Below are 6124 nucleotides of genomic sequence, written 5' to 3'. Positions count from 1 at the left end.
TAGCATATTTACAGTATGGGGGCCGCAATTCGAAGGGGGCAAAAATGCGAAAATACTCTTGTACTTAGATTTAGGTGTACGTTAAGGATGCCCAGGTGGTCTAAATTTTCTAGATTCCCCAACTACGTCATGCCTCACAATCAGATCATGGTCTTGTCACGTAATACCGCATATTTTTTTTTTTTATTTACAGAATGTACAGTTTTTTACAGTAATTGACAAAGCAGGCTAGTCATTAAACCGTTCACTTCTTCAGACCTAAGCTCGTGCTCATGTTCCTCAGCTTTGTGCAGAGCTGCGCAACATATTTCCACTTGGCGTAGAAGCGCCGTCCCGCTGCTTTTTAGGCAGAAAAAGACTGGTAGCGTCTTAGGCGGCTGACCTGAACGACGTCATTGGAAGTCTGGATGAAGCGAGTAGTAGGTGTGACCGGAGACATATCGTAGGTTGCGTAGGTTACCTGACAGAGGAGCCGGTAAGCGCCGGAATAGCGGGATATAAGTTTTTCCGAGAGGCCGGAACGGCGGGTGGGAGATCGAAGAGGGACAAGATCCCAGAGAATATAATCGGCGTCCCGGTGACTACTGTCGCAAATGCTTTTACTCTTGTTCTGAGAACCACAAAGGCGACGGTGAGCAACTTGGCGTGTTTCTTGGGCTCGAGCAATGACATTGCTTGTATACTAAGACACGGACTCTTGAGGGGTAGACAGTATTGTATTAAAAAGCAATACTGAATCTCGGCCGCACAACAAATAAAACGGCGAGTAACGTGCAGTGTCGTGGCGTGATGAATTGCACGCTAATATGACAAACGGGCGAGCAGTATCCCAGTCACGATGGTCATCAGAAACATATATGAAGAGCATGTCTGTTATTATTCGATGAAGCCGCTCCTTAAGACCATTGGTCTTCGGATGACATGCATTAGTAAATTTGTGCTTGGTAGAATAAGGACGTAATAAGGAATGTGACTCGAGCAGCTGGTCGCGCAGCAATATTGCCGCTAGGTGTCACGAGCCAGCGCTGAAAAAGAAGTTGGGACTGGAACGCGCACTCAGCAAGAGACGGGCGCTGGGGTAGAAGAAGTAGAAGCTGAGGACGCCGGCTTGAATTTATTGTACGCCATCTTGTACAACTGTCTGCCTCGCCTACGCCAGGCACATCTTACATTGTCTTTTCGTGACAATATATATATATATATATATATATATATATATATATATATATATATATATATATATATATATATATATATATATATGTGTGTGTGTATGTGTGTGTATGTGTATGTATGTATGTGTGTATGTGTGTGTTTGTATGTATGTATGTGTGTATGTGTGTATGTGTGTGTGTGTGTGTGTGTGTGTGTGTGCATGTGCATGTTTGAAGAACTACGTAGAGTGGGAATAGACACGAAGAAATAGAATTATTATCGACATTCGTCTATAGAATGTCTATAGACAAATAACAGAGAAAAATAAATAGAGGCTGTATAGACTTTCGTGTATATGTAGTGTATAGAGAGGAAGTAGACAAAAAAGGAAGGAACACCGTGTCAACTTTTTTCTATAGACTGTCTATAGACTGCGAATAGACAAAACGAAATAAAAATCTTATCGACTTTTGTCTATAGAAAGTCTATAGACAAATGATAGAGAAAAATAAATAGAGGCAGTATCGACTTTTGTCTATAGGTGTATGTTGTGGGAAAGCAGACAAAAAAGAAACGAACACCATATCGACTTTTTTCTATACACTTTCTATAGACTGCGCATAGACAAAAAGAAATAGAAACTTTATCGACTTTTGTCTATAGACAGTCTATAGACTTTGTATCAACAAAAGTTCAAATCTATAGGTTCTATAGGATCTATAGAAAGGCAAGGTCGTCTATAAAAAGTCTATAGACTTTCTATAGACAGTCTAAAGTCATTTTTGTAAGGGTTAGCAGCCCAACACCACACACACTAAGCAAGCACGGCGCGGATATAGAGTTTACTTGAATCTTATTTATATCCACAGAGACAAGATTGAATGGCACTGCCTTTATACCATTATCACTTTCTGAAAGCGAAACCATCGCACAAAGAAAAAAATAGATATTAGGAGCCATTCCACTCTGTGGAGATGGATGACCATTTAAGCTGTAGCACATCAGATAGGATTAGACAAGGGGTCATATATTTATTTTCACCATTTGGTAATGGTAGTGACGATAGCCTTGTGGTTACTGTGATATATGCGGGTTGGCCCGTTTACAACCTTAGACAGAACCTTGGCCAAAGTAGAATCTATGCACGACCGTTGCTACTTAATTGAGTTACTTCGATTGGTCTAGCACTTCAAACCAAATTCTTGTTGCACAAGCTCAGTGAACCATTTCTTTTCTGGTTTTGAAATGCCCACATTGAAGCCTCCAATGGTGATCGCAAGGGTAGTGTCATCGCGGCTAACCAATGCAAAGTGCGTGGTCATGAACTTCTTAATACCACAGTTGGGTGTGCCTGAATATATATAGACAGTGGATATCATAATTCCGTCTTTCGTTTGTACAGCACACACAACTCCACAGTCGGTGCCCCTCTCCTCTTACGAGTTAAGGTTGTATGGTAGTATACATACATTTCCTCCTCTGCATATATGGCAATGCCTTCTGCGCGTGAAGCCATGTGCGATTCCAGCATACCCATCGACGGAAAACAATGCATCTTCATTATTATTATTATTATTATTATTATTATTATTATTATTATTATTATTATTATTATTATTATTATTATTATTATTATTGGCGGAGCACTCGAAGCCTGCTTCACCTCCGCCGCATGACAGTCCGATACTCCGCAACCTCCGGGATCGGCCGGCATTTTTGCTCCCTGACACGACAAATGCATTTCGGGCCAAAGGTACATAGCTCCGCTGTGAACGCGCCTGTGCAGTTAGTACTGCCGCCCTGTATTTTGTCTCGACGGCACTATCACCATCGGCACGGTCTCGCGAGGAGCTGCTAGCGGTTCGCGTTCGTTATCTCCCTTGCCTCTTGACGGCGATGACGCGCTAAATCTGCACCATCATTGCGTCGTGCATCCCTCCTTCGACTAAGCAAGTTTTCGGCGGCACACGTTCGCGTTTGTATTGACATTAAAGCTTTAAACTGCTTGATTTCGAGAGCAAAAACGAATGTACATCGAAAGCGGACGGGCCGCAAGGAATGTACAGTACTCACGGACGGAGCGATGCCATTGATCAGATTATCACAAAAGACTGGGCTCGGTCAGGTCGCCCTTATAAACGTTCTTTTTCAGCATCAGTTATGCTTTCAAATAGATTACTTCTAAAACATTTGTGCAATACAGACGCACGTTTAATAATTATTCGCTCAGCTAGATAATCTCGAAGACTGGCTCCAAGCTAATCATGTCCGTTAGCTGCCTAAGATCAATTATTGACAATTTAATTATCGTACCTTCGTTTATTACGCAAACAACTAATCAACTTACACCGTATCTAGAGGCTAGCAATTTCAACACTCGAATGATAACAATAATGTCAGCAAGATTTATATTGCTCTATTAAAGTTTGGCGCCGTTAAAAAATAACTGCCTTGATATTCATGGTGCAGTAGGCTTCTTAAAAAGCAGGTGCGATTGCTTCGATGGGTCTTCTTGGCGCAATTCAACTTCATCAACTTAAGCACCTGTGCCCAACAGTGCACTTCTGCTTCTGCTCCTACGCTATACAAGAAACACTTCAGCGCTACGGTATATCACACAAGGTGTGCGAGAACATTGTGCGTGCTCCCGATTACTATATAAGCGTTGGTGGCATCAGGGTCGGTTTTCTGGCGTCATTAAGCTGCCGGGTGGAGAGCAACGGATAACTTTTAGTACATTGTATCAAATAGAGTAGCGCGCACATGTGTGTTAGAACAAAAAGTACTGAAGTATTGGGGTGAGTTCCTTGCCGCATATATTTTAAGTGTCTATTGTGAACACATAAAGAAAGAAAATACCGGATTTTTTTTAGAATTAATGTTGACATAAGTATGCTAGTCAAGGGAAACATGAGTTCCGACCCTAGTGCCCGAGGTGGAAGCAGCCCCAAACCACACGGCTACATTGGCACACGGTTTATTAAGGCGAAGGGCTCAAGTGGCTCGTAGCAATAGCTCATACACCCCCCTCCCGCAATAAGCGGTGTCTAGTCCAGTGATACAAAGTAGAAGAGTGATACAAGATAAGTAGAGGAATGGTACAAAAAATACCAGCAGCTCCTTCCCGAAAAAAGAACGACATAATCAGGCATGGCTAATACCGTCGTAAGGAAGCAAAGATGCAGTGGCTGAATATGAATGAAGAAACCAAAGGAAAAAAAGAACGAAGGAAAGAAAGAAGGAACAGAAGAATGAAAGAGAGAACAAAGAAAGAAACGAAAAAAGAAAGACAAAGAGAAAGTAAAAAAAAATCATGAGCCATTCCACTCCGTGAAGGTGGTTGACGAGCGAAGCTATTTAGCACATGACTCGGAGGTGACACATAATTTTGAACAAAAGGTACAAACTCATTTATTGTCCTGAGGGTCGTCATTATTTCACTCGCAATCGCAATCACATTCTTTGAGAATGTCAAATCGGTGCACGTACGCCGCTGGATGGACTGTTGGGCCTGATCAGTGTGGCATCGCAAGGGGTATGTCTGCAACACGGAACGCGTAAACCGCTCCCTTTTCGATGCCCACACATACACATTGAAATCACAGACAACAACAACAGAGATAGTGTCATCGCAGCTAATTCACGCAAAGTGAGTAGCCATGAAACTTACGGGACTATGAGTCATTGCATTTTTTGCTTGCTTACTGGGGTATGAGCCATTGATGATGACATTCTTCGACATGCTGCTTTGTATGTTGTATGCGTGATTAGAAAGAATTTAAGTACTGTTCGCTTTACTTTACTGAGGGCTCGTAGCCTCTGTCTTAGGGGGCTATGAGGCATTGTATTTTTTGTTTGATTGGGAGTATTCGTGTTGCTATACAGTTTTTTCATTGGCACTTTTAACCGAATTATAATATTTGAGAAGTTGAATAATTATTTAGGGCTAGTTATTTAATTAGGCCAAATAAAAAAATTAATCTGAGTATCTCCAAGCGATGGCAAACAACATTACCTTGAGTCTGTTCAGCTACGTTGTATTTGCATATTTTTAATGTTTCGCTCAAGTTACAGGGGACACCCTGTATATACGCATAGGTATATACAGTGCTTGACTATGCGTATGACTTGCTGTTGAATTGACACCATGTAATTATTCGTCCTTTCATTACAGATTATAAGTCCCGATTTTTCTGTGTAAACTTAAGGTCTAGGTTTGTCGCTGCCTTGCCACAAATATTCGCAAGTGTCTAAATCACATGCGTTGTCCGTTAGTGGCAGAATGTCGTCATCCTACATCAATCCGGGGACCTTCTGTTGCGCGATTTGTCTATTACTCATGCAAGATAAATCAGACCCTAATTAACTGTTTTCCAGTCTGCACTACTCGGATACTTGCACTACTTGCAAGTTTTGCCTGCACTACTCGGATACTTGCACGTAGTAATGACCATACTCGAGGACAGCTTCTCTTAGCCATGAAGCGAAGTGTATACGAGGGTGGAGCTTCCACATATGTAGATATGTATTCATACACTGCGTAGTCCATGCGGGTTTGGAACAGCGCATTATTTTCCTTTCCTCCAATACACATGTTTCAGGAGCTGGTCCTCAAGATCCGAGGGGTGTTGCCAGGTGGGTCAGCATACGACGAACACAAACAAGAATACGCGTTCGCAGTTTCTATATTGAGGAACGAGTAAAACGCTCGACAGCCTCAATTGGGTAAACTCGAGAGGACAAAATGAAGATAAGATTACTTATCGATAAGCGATCGATCAATGATACGTTTTATCGCATATTACGTGCTGCAGAAAATGCAACAATCACGTTTTTAAATTTTAATGTTTGAAATGCCCACAAAATTGCAGGACTACTTCCAGCAGCGATGTCACACGCGCGCTTCGGTTCCTTAGCCTTCTCTTCATAGTCGCAAAAACGCGTCCGCGAGCATTGCTCAAATTTAGCG

The sequence above is a fragment of the Dermacentor andersoni genome, chromosome 8, assembly GCF_023375885.2.
Source record: "Dermacentor andersoni chromosome 8, qqDerAnde1_hic_scaffold, whole genome shotgun sequence".
Lineage (NCBI taxonomy): Eukaryota > Metazoa > Arthropoda > Arachnida > Ixodida > Ixodidae > Dermacentor > Dermacentor andersoni.
The sequence above is the reverse complement of the archived record's forward strand: the minus strand, read 5'-3'. Positions refer to the sequence as shown.